Source organism: Lissotriton vulgaris, chromosome 5, assembly GCF_964263255.1.
Source record: "Lissotriton vulgaris chromosome 5, aLisVul1.2, whole genome shotgun sequence".
In the NCBI taxonomy this organism is placed as follows: Eukaryota; Metazoa; Chordata; class Amphibia; order Caudata; family Salamandridae; genus Lissotriton; species Lissotriton vulgaris.
This window is the reverse complement of record NC_141693.1, coordinates 243,437,203-243,453,915: the sequence shown is the minus strand read 5'-3', so window position 1 is coordinate 243,453,915 and position 16,713 is coordinate 243,437,203. Positions and strand designations below refer to the sequence as shown.

Here is a 16,713-nt window from a genome sequence, read left to right as displayed (position 1 = left end):
TTTTTAAGCTCACTGCACCATCCCAGTTTCAGAACCTGGCTGTATGCAAATTAGTCTGTTCCTGTCCCAGTGCATGATGGGAACAGGGCAAACCAAACTACAAAAGCCAATTCTTACACTGGGAAGGAAACAAGCTCCCGGGGACCGGTTTCTGGCATTACAGCCGTCTTCGGCCCGGTTTGCTTGAATCCTGATGGTGCAATGAGCAAGGGTCTCACATCTGAGAATACCCTTCCACGCTTAGGGTGGACAAAAATATTTACAACAAGGGGTGGTGAGGGACAGAGTCTCTGAATTAAGCAGAAAGCTCTCACCCAGTCAAGAGATCAGGGCTAGATCCAACACCGTTTTTTTAGCTCACTGCACCATCCCAGTTTCAGAACCTGGCTGTATGCAAATTAGTCTGTTCCTGTCCCAGTGCATGATGGGAACAGGGCAAACCAAACTACAAAAGCCAATTCTTACACTGGGAAGGAAACAAGCTCCCGGGGACCGGTTTCTGGCATTACAGCCGTCTTCGGCCCGGTTTGCTTGAATCCTGATGGTGCAATGAGCAAGGGTCTCACATCTGAGAATACCCTTCCACGCTTAGGGTGGACAAAAATATTTACAACAAGGGGTGGTGAGGGACAGAGTCTCTGAATTAAGCAGAAAGCTCTCACCCAGTCAAGAGATCAGGGCTAGATCCAACACCGTTTTTTAGCTCACTGCTCACTACTCAGACATGAGTCCCTTTCTCACTGCTCCATCAGGATTCAAGCAAGCCGGGCCGAAGAAGGCTGAAATGCCAGAAACCGGTCCCCGGTAGCTTGTCTCCTTTCTGGTGAAGAATTGGCTTGGTAGTTTAGTCTGCCCTGTTCCCATGATGCACTGGGCCAGGGACAGACTGATTTGCATATAGCCAGGTTCTGAGCTGGGATGGGGCAGTGAGATAAATAACGGTGATGGATCAAGCCCTGATCTTTGGACTGGGTAAGAGTGGTCTGTTTAACTCAGACACTCTGTTCATCACCACCCCCTTTTTGTAAATCGTTTTTGGCCACTATAGGTGTGGCAGGGTATACTCAGACATGAGTCCCTTTCTCACTGCTCCATCAGGATTCAAGCAAGCCGGGCCGAAGAAGGCTGAAATGCCAGAAACCGGTCCCCGGTAGCTTGTCTCCTTTCTGGTGAAGAATTGGCTTGGTAGTTTAGTCTGCCCTGTTCCCATGATGCACTGGGCCAGGGACAGACTGATTTGCATATAGCCAGGTTCTGAGCTGGGATGGGGCAGTGAGATAAATAACGGTGATGGATCAAGCCCTGATCTTTGGACTGGGTAAGAGTGGTCTGTTTAACTCAGACACTCTGTTCATCACCACCCCCTTTTTGTAAATCGTTTTTGGCCACTATAGGTGTGGCAGGGTATACTCAGACATGAGTCCCTTTCTCACTGCTCCATCAGGATTCAAGCAAGCCGGGCCGAAGAAGGCTGAAATGCCAGAAACCGGTCCCCGGTAGCTTGTCTCCTTTCTGGTGAAGAATTGGCTTGGTAGTTTAGTCTGCCCTGTTCCCATGATGCACTGGGCCAGGGACAGACTGATTTGCATATAGCCAGGTTCTGAGCTGGGATGGGGCAGTGAGATAAATAACGGTGATGGATCAAGCCCTGATCTTTGGACTGGGTAAGAGTGGTCTGTTTAACTCAGACACTCTGTTCATCACCACCCCCTTTTTGTAAATCGTTTTTGGCCACTATAGGTGTGGCAGGGTATACTCAGACATGAGTCCCTTTCTCACTGCTCCATCAGGATTCAAGCAAGCCGGGCCGAAGAAGGCTGAAATGCCAGAAACCGGTCCCCGGTAGCTTGTCTCCTTTCTGGTGAAGAATTGGCTTGGTAGTTTAGTCTGCCCTGTTCCCATGATGCACTGGGCCAGGGACAGACTGATTTGCATATAGCCAGGTTCTGAGCTGGGATGGGGCAGTGAGATAAATAACGGTGATGGATCAAGCCCTGATCTTTGGACTGGGTAAGAGTGGTCTGTTTAACTCAGACACTCTGTTCATCACCACCCCCTTTTTGTAAATCGTTTTTGGCCACTATAGGTGTGGCAGGGTATACTCAGACATGAGTCCCTTTCTCACTGCTCCATCAGGATTCAAGCAAGCCGGGCCGAAGAAGGCTGAAATGCCAGAAACCGGTCCCCGGTAGCTTGTCTCCTTTCTGGTGAAGAATTGGCTTGGTAGTTTAGTCTGCCCTGTTCCCATGATGCACTGGGCCAGGGACAGACTGATTTGCATATAGCCAGGTTCTGAGCTGGGATGGGGCAGTGAGATAAATAACGGTGATGGATCAAGCCCTGATCTTTGGACTGGGTAAGAGTGGTCTGTTTAACTCAGACACTCTGTTCATCACCACCCCCTTTTTGTAAATCTAGAAGAAAACAGCATTCCCGTCTCAGCTGTTAGATGACGCTGCTGACCCAGCTTCCTCTCTGGGGGATGGGCCCACACCTGCCCTGCTGTGCAGAGGATATCGCAATGCCATCCCTCAGGCATTAGAGTATACCATCATTCCAGCATACACCTGTGAGGGATCATGCAGTTCTTTCCATCACCTGCAGAATATCTCCACTCCGACCCTTATCTGCTGAGGTTATTAACCACTTCAACCTTCATCTGTAGAGGACGCCACCACTCTGGTCCTCACATGTAGAGCCTATTCTCTGTAGGTGATGTGACTAGTAAAAATGTTACATCACTCCAATCCTTGCTTCTATGGAAATAGAGCACTCCATCACTCGGCTGGGGAAGATACTCCCACTCCAGCCTCTGGGTCCAGAAGACGTCACCGTTTAAGCTCTGCTATGTACCAGAAACTATCAATTGTAGCGTGTTTGTTGTCATAGAACGAGCACAGAGCAAGAGGCATTCCTTCTACGCACAAGTAGAAGAGGGGTGGAGATGTAAAACTAGGTGGGACGTCCAGTCAGATAGCTGAGAGGGTTAAGTGTTTGCTGCTGTGTGAAACCTGTCCCGGATTTGGATATCAGAAGGGTTAACTCTGGCATTCATTCTGTCGAGTCGGATATAGCAGACATACTAGAGCGGGATAAAGATCAATACGTCCTTGTTGCATGTCAGTTTCTACAAACAGGAAGACCAGGCTGATTCCCAGCAAAGCAAAGTTTCTAGTGGCGCTGTGTCGACAGAGCAGTACCGGTGCCTTTGATGACACGCTCATGTAAAAGACTGATGCAAGCTGCAAGAAGCCTGTGAAATAAAACGCAGCGAGGAAGAAACTGGGCATTCCTTGACACCAGCTTCCTCCTGGGAGTGGCCGATACTATCGCTCCAGCTGCTGATGGGAAGGGGACTGGGGACGCAGACCCTGCTTCGGCAATGAGGTGTGAAAGCTAATTAGAAAAAATAGATGGCCCCTGCGCGCGGAGTTTATGGCTGCACTGCGCACGAAAGTGAAAGCTAATTAGACAAGGGAGGGTGAGACAGGCAGTGGAAGACTAAGCGCCGTGTCCACGCTAATTGCAAACAGATGGGCCCTGCGTGCCGCTGTTCGCTCCCGCAAGGTGGATGTCACCACAAGCACGAGTGCTTGAAAAGAGCAGACCGATTTCTGAAGGTCATCTAGAGTAGCGCATGCGCGCTGCGCTAGGCACGACCTAAAAAAGGTGGGTGGGGGGGGGCGGGGGGGGGAGCCCTTATAAGCCTCTATAGCCCGGGCAACACCTCAAAATATGTTAAAGAAGGGAATGGCTCTAGCAGGAAGGAGGCACTGAACTAAAAAGAAACTCACTTTTTATTTGTGGAGGAATAACTCACCTGCTAAACTGATTTACATTTTTTATGGAAACAACTGCGTATGAAACTACATCAACAAGAATATTAACGATATTGCTGTATACGATCAAGGGAGATGACACCACAAGATGACCTTCTTCCAAATTGTTGTAATGTTTCTAATGAATCTAGTAGTGAGTCGCAGTACATAAATTATTATTACAAACAGTCAATTACAAAGTAACAACGAGGATGGTCAAAAAAAAAAAAAAAAAGTAAAGAAAGAAGTAGGTGTCCGCAGGTGACGGAAAATGAGCCCTTCTTTGGGCCACAGTTGATAGCCGGTCTCTAGGTACCAACAATCAATTCATATTAGACCAATTGGTACATTTCACAAATTAATTGGATGCAATATTAATTCTGTGGTCTAAACCAGATCATTATTTTCTCCTTTGAGATGAACGGTGTTGGCCCTAGGTAATAAAAGTCAACGCGTTTCGGCCTTCAATTATGGCCTCCTCAGGACAAAGCGAGACCAAAATCACTCAAGCTACAATGTTTTGGAACTACTACAAGGAGCGTTCCAATCGGAAACTTCAAGAGGAATGCGGATTCTGAGGTCATATGACAGCCGGGAATATAACAATCACCCCAGAAGGCACAAATAATGTGCGTACTACCGAACGTGAAGGAGGGAAAACAGCTCCCTCTGTGCTCTGGTCTAGGCTTGAAAATGTCCTCTAATCACAGCTTGGTTTCGTCCACGATCCACAACCTTGGCGCGGTATCTTGCCTGGAACCTGCATGCTTGCCTCCATGTATGAGCATGTTAGTTTGTACATCTTAAAGTGGCTTCTCTTTTTACCACATATGAGTGTAAATGAGGAATCTGTTTCTCTTCATATATTTCCGTTGTACTGTATAGAGGCAGCATTGAAAAAGATATAGACAGTGTGGGTATTGCTATAGATCCTAGTGTTGACAAAGGGGAGAGGTGGGGGGGGGCAGACCCAGAACTCTGTAGATTCTTGTGTATACTGCATCTGTCTGTGTATTCAATTCATGGCAAGTTATGTTCCGAAGTAGTTACCATCATTACCTAATACTGGAATGCCTCCTTCAAAGGAATCACCAGTGGGAAAGAACAGTCGAATGCCCAGCCACTGGGTATAGAAATTACTTTTGTGCACTAATGCGCAGTCCGGGTTGTCGACCAAAGTCATCCAGTATAGCAAGAAGGCGCAGTGATACCTCTACAGGGTTCAGCAAGTACACAAACAAATCTGCGACCAGCGCATACAGCAAAGAAGTCAGAGGGCATCCCTGTTGTGCGCCACATTCCAATTCCCATTCTGAATATATGAGCCTATTCGTTTTCATCCTTGAAGTAGGGTTAGAGAATAGGAGCTTAGGCATCTCCATGAATGCCGGGCCAAGGTGTAGGGCCTTTAATGTCTCAAACATGTAGCACCAAGACTGCGTATCAAATGCTTTGTCTGAGTCCAGAAACACCAAGACCTTAGGCTCGTTTGACGGTTTTGTTTTACCAAGGACGTGTCTTAGTCTCTTAAGACTGAGTGCCATGCTCTTGTTTGGTATGAAACCGCATGGGTCAGTGTCGATCAGAAAGGCTATTAAAGGTTGCAATCGTCAGGCCACATCCTTACTCAGTATTTTGTTCTAGGTGTTTATGAACAAGAACGGCTGAAAGATCCAGTGTTTCCTGGTACATTTGTAGCAATTTCTCAGCAAGCAGATCACTGTATGCCCTATAACATTTCACTGGCAGCCCATCCAGCCCAGGGGCTTTGTTAGTACAGAGTTCTATCATTGCTTCAAGGTCATCAAGGGTGAGTGGCTCCTCCAGTACAATATGCAGGAATGGTATTTTTTTTTTATTCCATCCAGTGGGTCAGCTAGCATGCAATCCACATATCTGATACTTCAATGCACGTTGTCATCCATTCCTGCTTTAAGAGCCAGAACAATAACCTGCTCGCCTAATCCCCCATCTCAGTGGAAATATACAGTTTTGTAATCATGCTTTTTCCATTGTTTTCTTTATTATGTTTACACGTAAGGTGTCTAGGATGGCTTCAGCTTGGGGGCCTCCCCAGTAGCATTTTTTCAGTGCATGAGTTCACCATCCATGTCTAGGCGTTTTTTGTCTAGGGTTTTAATCATCAATGTCACTTGGGAGGTGGCAAAGCCACGCACCACTACTTTAAGCACATCTCACTTTATTGCTCTGGTGCTGGCTGTGTTGTTGTTCAAAGTAATATAGTCCGTAATTGTAGCGTGCAGGGCTTGTCTGAATTTGGGATCATGTAAAGATGGCACCGGTAGCCTCCGTGTAGGTATGCGTGTTCAATAGGGGACTATGAGTATGAAGCATACACCAGAGAGGGATCGGAGACTGCCATGTGCGTTACTTAGCGTACTTGGCTCCTATACACTAATCTAGTCTTATCTGCAGTCGGCTGGCTGGAGGGGTTGCAAAGTGTGTAAATTCCTGCAAATGCTGCTTACTTTGTCGCCAGACATCCATCAACTTCAGGTCCTTGATCACTTGACATTCTGTTTTAATACATGGGGTTTGGGGGCGTGCGATCTATGTCCCCATTTACACACAATTAAAAGCACCCAACCAAATCAGTGGCATGCCTCCATTTGGTGTGAGTGCTCACCTAGGAGCTAGGGAAAACTCATCATCGTCAATGTTTTGGGCATAAATACCTACCAACACTAAGTTCCTGCTATTCAGTTTGCCCTGCAGTATAACACGTCAACCTTACTCATTGGGTGTATTCCCTGGCAGAACCATATGCGCACCCCTTGACCATGTGTGTTATAGCTCGCATAATGAAAGCACCCCTTCCATTTATGGGACAATTTGTGGACTTTCACTGGCAGCAGGTGTCTCTCTTGCAGACAGGTCACGTGCAAGTAATGCCTAGGCAGGAATACTCCAACTTTAAATCTTTTGCGGCAAAGATCGAGACCCCTAATGTTCCATGTTCGTAATTGGATTACATCCATAGACTACGTATACAATGATCATGTACCCAGGTGGCGTATGTGCCCCGTCCATACTCAAGCCATGTCGTCATGTGTCTATTCACATACACCAAAATATGCTTCACTGGCGCATGCAGGCACCAACAAAGGAGCCAAAGCTTCTATATTATAAACAGATCACACATTCTGGACTATACAGTACAGATTATGATGCAGCCAATAGTTTAAAAGATACGAACAATTCAAGCATTACAAATTCCACATGCAAAGAAGGAAAAATAACATAACTAAATACAAGTATAACAAGCATTTGCAATGCAATAGGTCTCACATTTGCTATTGGCTTGTAAATGACAATGCCTTTTATTTATGCGTTTCAAAACCTGCAAGCTGTGCGTAAACAAGCACTTTGTACTTCTAGTCCACGCTTATGAGAAGCAAGGCTGACAATCTCTTTTACTGCCAGCCTTGCTTCTCGTAAGCCAAGACTGTATGCTCAAAGTGCGTGTTTATGCACCTATTGCAGGTTTTAAAAACAAATTAAAAGGCATGGTCATTTACAATGCCAATAGCTCCAACTCTCGCAAATGCGAGACCTATTGCATTGAAAATGCTTGTTATAATATGTAATGGTATAAAATGTGTCTGCGCTGCTCTGAATTACAGAAGTAGTACAACCTTGAGAAAATAAATATTTGTACTGAAAAAAATTCTTTCATGGTATGCGTGGAGATTGCACTTGCACTGCAAGAACTATCGTTAAGAATCCAATCGAGATTGCTCTAAAATACACCACACCCTCCCTAATGAGAGTTGTGAACAGTGGCGGTTTTACCATTTGGGCGGTGGGGCGTTGCCCCACTAATAATTATCGGGCAATTTATTCGAGCAGCGCGTTAATAAAAGTTTTATAAATTAACGCACCGCTCGAATAAATTGCCCCATAATTATAGCCCTGCGGCCCTGGTGTCAAGCTTCACTCATGTCACAGTATGGTCACTACTGTCTGACACTAGGTGGCGCTGGAGTGCCGGCACAGTGCGCACTGCGCATGGGGTGTTTGCCCGGCTGCCTTTCTGCAGCTAGCAAACTCAGTGGATTTTAAAAAGCAAGCACTGCAGAGTACGGGGTTTGCCTATGCAACATACCCCAGTGCTTGAAAAATGAGCGGCGTTTTTTTTATGCTCAGTCCAATCCTGTTGCTGCTCTCTTTAGAGAGCAGCTCTCCTCTAAAGAGAGCAGCGTCAGGATTGGCTACTACAGTACTACTGTAGAACTCTCCTGTAACAGTACTACGAATGTGTCTGTTCTCTTGTTCCCAGCAGTCTCACCGCGGGGGTGGGAGCATCTCATGTGGTGGGCAAGCAATGCCCAATCACTGTAGTGGCTTAGTGTTAAGCCATTCAGTGATTGGGCATTTCTTAGTTTCTGGGCAAATCGGGCCAACCCACGGCCAGTCACCCTTCCTCCAATCCTCCTCGTGGTCGTGACTCATGCGCTGCGCATGAGGGGCAGAGACTGTCTGGTCTGAGACCTCAACACCTAGTCTTCGATTCGGTCATCACCCACCTGGACTAGTTGAATTATTTTTGGAGCGTTCAGCGTTGTTGGACGGGGACGTGTGAAAATAAATTCCGACCGGACCTGCAGGTATGGACCTGAAAAATATAAAAGTTAAGTTGACAATCTATGCTCAGGGCACGGCTCAGGCTCAGGCCTCCCACTGGCTGGTTTTTAGCTTCTCAAAGGAAAAACCCAGTATTGTGTGGGTTTGTTTCCGACAGGCCACTAAATGGGGAGGCTTGGTAAATAAATAAAAAAATAAAGGAGATGAAAGTGGGACAAGTCATAGGCTTTAACGTAACTGTGGCTCTGGGGCATGTTTGGCGTCGTTTTCGACATCAGAGGTGTACCCTGCAGCACCCAAGCTGTTATAACAAGAATATGTGGCAATACCACCAGAAAGTCACCTTTCCTTCACTGTGGCTGCGCAAAGTAAAAGGTCGAGGCACTGAGGCAGCATTTTTTTTTAGAAACACAATTACCCTACGTGTACAAGTATATACGGGTCACAACTGCACCGGTTCAAGCATTTCAGAGATACTTCATCAATAATATATGCTTGTAGTCGCAAGAGCCAAACCCTCCTATACCAGACTCGCAATTAAAAAAGAAACCCTGGGACAGTGTATAACCCATTTGTTTAGATACATTGCTCAACAATTTGTGTTCACGCTCGACTCTGCTCAAGAAAGCTCATGATTTTATGACCAGTCTTTATTTTTTTCATATTCATTCATATTTGTATGTTGGGGAGAAGTGGGAAAGTGTTGGTATTACTGCCAGAGAAACTGGGGAAACAGGTTCAAGTCTCGGCGTTGACCAACTATTCTGCGATTCTTGGCAAATTACTTAATCTCGCCAAAAAATATGAATCCGACCTTGTGTAATGTAACTAGTGCTCTTGTAAAGCGCTCCAATCCCAACTGGGAATTAAGTTGTGGTCAAAGAAGACAAAGATCATGAAATCCCCTTGAAACGTAGCCTTATGTTATGCCAAGCTTTGTGGTGTTAATGTAGGCAGATAGATGAGACTGGCAAGCGGGCAGGGTACCAGTGAGGGAGAGCGGTCTAAGAAGCAGGCTGGCAACTTACCAGCCTTACCACCCGAATCGGGTGGTGCTGAAGCATCTTGCTCGCTTTAATAGTAAGACATCTTTTACATTTGTATTGCTGGATGGTGGTTTATGTATTAAGAGGAAGGAAGCAAGAGTTGTTGTGGGGTTACATCTTACCAACAAGGATTTGCAGAAATTTATAGCAAGGTTTTAGATGGGTGTTATTTTTAATCATTTTCTATAGATGACGACTAGGCCTTCTTCAATTCTGCCAATACAATTGTGGTTGATGATGCCACATTCAGGCATGATGACTTTGCAGCATGTGCATGCAGAGTCTTTGTTTAGCTAGATTTCTGTTATGGTGGCGAATACTGTTATTGGGATCATTTGCTGTCTCGCATCTATGAATCATTATTAGCTTTTGTGCTGCTTGGTTGTATTGTGTGTACATCAATATTACCTTATTACAGACGTGCTGATTTTAATTACAAAAAGTGAACACTATTTAAATGCTGCTAGTTTGCGTCCTGTTTATTTATTTGTTTGTTATTAAAATACATCTGTGAGGTACTCAGCAATGCATTGTGTTTTAAAGTCTGTTATGAAACTCTGGGGTTATGATGAAGATGAATAAGCAGCTACCTATGTTATATGACACCACTTTATTAATGTAATAACTGCACCTTCACAATTGCTTTATTAACCTTCCTGCTTTCACAAATTTGCTTGAAAATGCACCATTTATCCACTCTTTTTTCAAAATTTTCTCGGGGGGGGGGGTAAATTCCCCAGAACCCTCCTTAAGGGGTTCGGGCTCGCTTGCTACGATCGCTCGCTCGCTACGGTGCAGTATGATTATCTTTTTACGCCTCACCACGTTCAAATGTCACCAGCCGCCACTGGTTGTGAATGTCATCCTTGCCCCTGAAACAATTGAATACGAACCGAGATCTGATGTCATCTTCTGCCCGTCATTTGAACAACTAAAGGAAGGCATGGACATGTAAACAAAAGAAAGAGGTGGTGAATATATATAAAATCGAACGAGTCAACTTTCGTTCTTTGGAGCCCTCCCTACCTGTCTTATAACTAACTGTAAGCGATATAACGGGAATCAAATTCAAAAACAAAGTCCGTCTGTGGAGGATCTTAATACAAAAATACATTCCACTTGCAAATTGGGTAATATAGTAAGCCTACCTCGACGAACAATAATAGCAGGAAATGGAAGTCCAATGTACGCTGCTGAACATAAAACAAGCATCATTCAGTAAAAGGCAAATGACCTTTTTTCAAATAAATAATTTTGTTGAAATTAAATAAGAAAGGCTCCTTTCTAAGATGTCCGCCGGAAATCCAGTCACTCGCATCCCACCTGTGTCTGCGTGCTCTCCTGACGCCTGCACTGGCTGCCAAGTGCAGGCGGAGCTCCGGGGGACTCTCCGCACCACCCGCAGAGCCATGATTCCCCGGCCAAGAAGTGCAGGCTCCATAGGTCTGCATCCCCAGGCTCACTCCCTTCTGCCGCCGCCTTAATTCAGCAACCACCCCGCTCCAGTGCGCCCCAGCTGCTCGCATGCCTGCCATCCTCCTAACCCGGTCTTTAATTTGTGCTGCTACTTCCCCAGTTTGCAGGTGAAGCTATTATACTTTATTATTCTTGCAGACTGGTAGGAGTGCTCAAAGCTCATTCAGTATTTTGTTTAAACTCCTAACCTGCAAGTATTTTCAGAAACTAGCAGCCTTGCATATTGGCTGTGTCGGCTTTCTTGGTGGTGGTGCAATGGAGCGCACACAGGCAGTCCGCACTGCAGAATCTCAATGCTGTGTGATGCAAGGCTCAGCACTAGAGATCTGACGGCTGTCTTTTGAGACACTTCCATTTCAAATATATTTCGGTACATTAGGCAATTAAGGACATGCTGGATTGAAAATGCACTGTAGCCGTTTTAAATTCACAGACATTTACAGATAGATAAGTCATCTGGCAATGTGGGCTTAATTCGAACATCCTCTTTGTTTATGTACTTGGCCTTTGATCGTGGTGGTCCAGATATTTTGCAGTTGTCTCCTGTGTATCTAATATTGTAATAGACCTTGAGCTGTTAAATGCACAAGTTTTTCCTGCAGTCATTTGTTCAGAGAAAAGCTAGTTATGATGTGTTTTTTTTTTTTTTGCTTGGTTTTGATCCTACAAGAAACCAGTGGTGCGCGTGCACCACAGAGGAGCGGGGGCAAGGGAGCGCGGCAGCGAGGCGAACACGCACTGCTACGCGTGCTAGACACGGACGGGAATGGGCAGAGCAAAGGCGGGACAAGCCCAATTCCGTGCCTTTTAAAAAAAAAACACACGCAAAACCCAATGGATACCGGCAAAAGCAAAACCACACGCACAAGCGTGTGGTCCGCTTTCAAAACCCCTACATAAGGTCTCGCACTGCGGGAGTAGTGCTACGCACTGCAACGCTAGGCGCGAGACCTAAAAACCAAACAGTTCTGCTAACCTGTCCGTTTGGACAGCATGGGTCTCAACACAAAAACCCACAGCAATTAATAGGTCCCACACATGTAGGGGGCCGGTAGTAATTACATGCATCCTCCGCTATGGTCAACCTAAACCAAAGGCAATAATGCTACTCATTGTTTACATAGTTACACAGATCATGCTCTGCAACAGTTGTGTCGTGGTGGTGTGTAGCACAAGAATATTCAGCAACATCTGCACTGTGCAGTTTATCCTCGCTGAGCGCAGTGTGTAGTTTCGGGTGTCAATTTCTGTGGCCTACATTGCTGCTACTGGTGTCCAGCCAATCCTACGCATTGGACAGTCCCATGAAGAAGTGTGTTCTTCCTTCATGTAGTATCGTCCACGTAGACGGACAGAACACAATATACTTCAGATTGCGGTCCCTGCAGCGCCACTTCACCAGCTGAAGGACCATCAAAGCTTCTAGCCTTGTTGTGTATAATCCAGGAATAGCATTATATGTACCTCCTTGATGTGCAGCTCACCAGTTTTTCCTGCCGCTTGCAGCTGCACGTCTCAATCTCTAAAGTGAATACCCAAAAGATAACACGACTTGGCACGGGGTGGGGGATTCCAGAGGTGGGTTACCCGATGCCATTCTGAGGGCTTTCGCAGTCAAGAAATAATGCCCTCGGCTGCCATTATCTCAGGATCCATTTCTCGAGGTAAAGTCCAAAGCAATCACCTTCAATGCACTCCAGGAGACCCACTAGCCGTATAATATTTCTGCCTGATTAATCTTCTGCATCCTCCAAGTGTGTTTCTCGCCGTTTCACCCTACATAGGAGGACGTTTGTCACCTTGGCAATGAAATGAAGATTTCCCACAGAACCTGCACACATGTTCCATTATGCCACACAGGTCAGTAAGGATTAGATTAATTTCGATCTCCAATACATCCACTTTATATTCCAGTGATGTTCTTGTGTGCTAGACTGCCCTGAACACATCTGATATAACTGAACCATCATCATCCTGCTCTGTTTCTGCGCCATATTCCCACTGCGGCAGTGGACTGGTGATTTATCAAGAGGTGCTTGAGTCACCGCACCTTTGGCCCCTTCACAATGGTGGGCACTGTGAGCTTGAAGCCGGGGGGCTCGCCAACCTTATCTGGCTTGGGACGATATAGACGTAACAAGGCTACACACCCTGCTTGATGATACTTAACATCGCCACCTCTCAATTTCATAATTGGGTGAGCTCGGCGGCCACTGACTTGGTTCAAATTAAACAACGGTCTCGCAACAGACAGACCCCGTCGGTTCCATGGTATTCAGAGGCATTGCGCACTCAAAAACAACAATGTAGGAATAGAGAGAGACTTTGGCGGAAAAATTATACAGATGAAGCCAAATCTAGATACAAGGAATCAGTGGCCATATATAAAACCATGATCTCTGAGGCAAAACGAAAGTACTATTGTGACAGAATAAAAACAGCCAAAAACTCGAATAAATCACTATATGAGACCACTAAACAGCTAGCTGGTCTATCCGTCGATCTTACTCCTCCCCCCTCCCAGGCTCTTTGCGACGCACTGTCCAACTTTTTCTTTAGCAAAGTTGATGACATTTATCGGGTTTTTGCCAATAATACTACTACCTCCTCGAGGCCTTCAATTCACCACCAGGGTCCTACATTTTTGCAGTTCCACGAGGTCACCTGTCTGCAGGTACAGAACATCGTGTCATCCATCAAATCGGGCTCGGCCCTAGACCCATGCCCCTTGAAGGTCTTACGACCGATTATGGAAGCAGTTCTTCCGGCCATGACTGCAATCTGCAACTCTATATTTTGCACAGGCATCTTCCCAGAGACGCTGAAAAAGACCTTTATAAAACCTCTCCTTAAGAAACCTAACCTCGACAAGGAAGAACTTAAAAGTTATCGCCCTATTGCTAGTCTCCCTCTGATGGCAAAAATAGTGGAGAAAATCATGAACTCCCAACTCTCATCCTTTATTGAGGAACACAAACTCCTGGACGAATCACAGTTTGGGTTCCGTCAGTTCCACGGAACTGAGACCGTACTGGTCAAAGCGGCGGACGATATAAGATCCACCCGGGATGCCGGAGGTACAGCGGTTCTCATCCTGTTGGACTTATCGGCGGCCTTCGACACTGTCGACCATGTCACTTTGGTCGACCGTGTCGAGAGCACAGGTATTCGAGGCAAGGCTAAGAATCTTCTGGCCTCTTTCCTGGCTAATAGGTCCCAGGTCGTCACTGTCGGACCTTTTGAATCTTCCCCCCTGTCACTGCCATGTGGAGTTCCCCAAGGCTCATCCCTTAGTCCGACACTATTTAACATTTATGTGTCGGACCTTGCCAAAGTCATCAGGGCATACGGGATGAGCCTTACCTCCTATGCAGATGACACTCAACTGGTCCTTGCCGTCAAGAATGACGGGCTCAAAATAGCCAACAACTTTAACCAAGGCATGCTGGCTATCGGGAGTTGGATGGCTCAGAATTGCCTGAAATTAAACTCTGATAAGTCGGAGGTTGTAATTTTTGGCAATTTATCCCCGGAGTGGTCCCCCCTTTGGTGGCCATCTTCCATGGGCCAGCCTCCGGACCCGACTAACAAGGTGAGGAATTTGGGAGTCATTTTTGACAACCGCCTAAACTTTCTACCACACGCCAACCAGACCTCCTCCTCAGCTTTCCATAAACTAAGGCTCATTAAGAAAATCTTGCCTTTTTTACCTGAGAGTGCCGATAAAACGTTGGTGAGCTCCCTGGTTTTGTCGACCCTAGACTATTGCAATGCTTTGTTTCTAGGTGCCCAGGAGAGAGTGCTATGGAAAATGCAGGCTATTCAGAATGCTGCCGCCAGGCTCCTAGGGCGCATTCCCAAATATCAATCGGTCTCACCCACCATAAGACAGCTCCACTGGCTACCAGTGAGAAAGAGAATTATGTTTAAGTCTCTTTGCCTGGTATACAAGGCTCTACACAATGTTGGACCTGCCTTCTTTACCCAAAACCTCATCCCTTACTGTCCCTCAAGAACGCTACGCTCTTCTAGTTTGCATGAATTGGTGGTACCTCGAACCAAATCGGTCACATGGGGGGACAAAAGATTCCTGGTAGCCGCACCGAAACTGTGGAACACATTGCCACACTCAATCAAAATTAGCACCTCCCTCTGGTCGTTCCGCAAGCAACTCAAAACTTGGCTTTTTAACCAATGAACCTCTGCCCCCCTTGTGGGTTAAACATTGCAGCAACCTAAGCGCCGAGATGCCCAAGGGCCTTCGTTCGCGCTCTATAAGTGCTTTTATAAATATAAAAATGAGGGTCATATGCCTTGGGCCTCTCAGTACTGTACGTCCAGGGCTTCATGCCCTGTACACCCTGTCAAGTTCCAGTGGGGAGGGGGGTAGTAATGTACATATCGTCCCTCACTTTAAAAGTTCAGCAGGGGAAGGAGACACGTCCGCCCATCCCCGAAGTGTCTGTTCCGCCATGGGGGTGAACGGCACTGTGAGCCAGGCCCTTTCGAGGCACGTTGCGTGGCCGTCCTGTATCAGGGCCCTCCAGGCCAGGAGTGATCAGAGGGGGCTGCCCTCGCAGGATCACTGCCTCTGGATCGTGCCAAAGGTCGCCCTTGGCTAGCTCTGTACCTGTCAAATAGCCTGGCAGTAGGGAGAGAACATGCCTGGTATCCGTCAGTCGCACGCTCATCAAGACCACCAGCCCTCGTGGCAGGTAATCTATTGGTTCCTCAGTGTTTATTTCAGGGGGTGATTCTCGCCACTGGGGCCTGCAACAAGACTGCGTCCTCCAGAAAACTCTCCTCAGAAGCGGGGACAGCCAGGCCCAAAGTATGCATGCCACAGTCTCCGGGGCAGGGCAACAGGGAAGGTTTGGGTCCTATCTCTGACCGGCTTGGACCACTGCAATATATCAAACAGAACAAATAGCCAGACAGATTTACTTTTTTATCATTTGATCACACCCAGCCTACCAGTGCTGAGTGATCTACTATATTTATTTTAGTTTTTTCGTCTTATTTTACTTTTTCATTGATTTTTTTGTATGTCATCAAAAGAAAAGTTATCAAACAATAAAGAATACATTCAGAAAAACAATGTGCGCAATATTTACAAGTGTTCAATATGTACAAAATCAATACTGAATTTCAAAAACACCAAACATACATTCCAAAAAATACATAAATGCAATGCCTAAAAAGTGATTTTTGAAATAGACACCAGTCCTTCATATTATAAATCAGAAGGCAGGCGGAAAACTGAGTTCATAGGTGTTGCCTGCCTGTCTTATTGAACCAGGGATTAGGTGATTATAGGGTTGCACTCCTAGGGATGAACAGTGTGGTATTATTTTTAGCCCTAGTTGTGCCCTTCTTCTTTTGTCCCAGGCTCGGAGTCAACGCGTTTCGAACCACAGAAAGATTATAGGTTCTCCTCAGGACACGGACTGGAGGAAGCCGTAACTGTGCAATCATAACGGAATTTGGTGTCAGTATTGTGTTGCAATCACATTTGGATAGACTCTCAGACTCTCTAAAAGGTATAAAAAAAATACCTGTGTGTAGCACTCTAGACCACTTCAATGGAGAGGGTTACCTCGAAGGATGGAGTTTCTGCAGAAAGACAGGTATGTAATTAATTAAACGCCTGTGTCTACGGCTGGCACTGTTAAGTACTGCTATTAGGCTAGCGGAAGGTACCGGCTGCAAGCCTACCTCAATCTCGAGCGGAGTGGCGTGTGGAATGGAGATGCGTGTACCGTTCGCCG

General features: G+C 46.2%; 1 protein-coding gene across 1 annotated transcript in view; it reads right to left on the bottom strand.

Annotated features, from left to right (window-relative positions):
- MEGF9 (multiple EGF like domains 9) overlaps positions 1-16,713 on the bottom strand; it is a 255,758-nt gene that overhangs the window by 18,045 nt on the left and 221,000 nt on the right. The window lies entirely within an intron of this gene.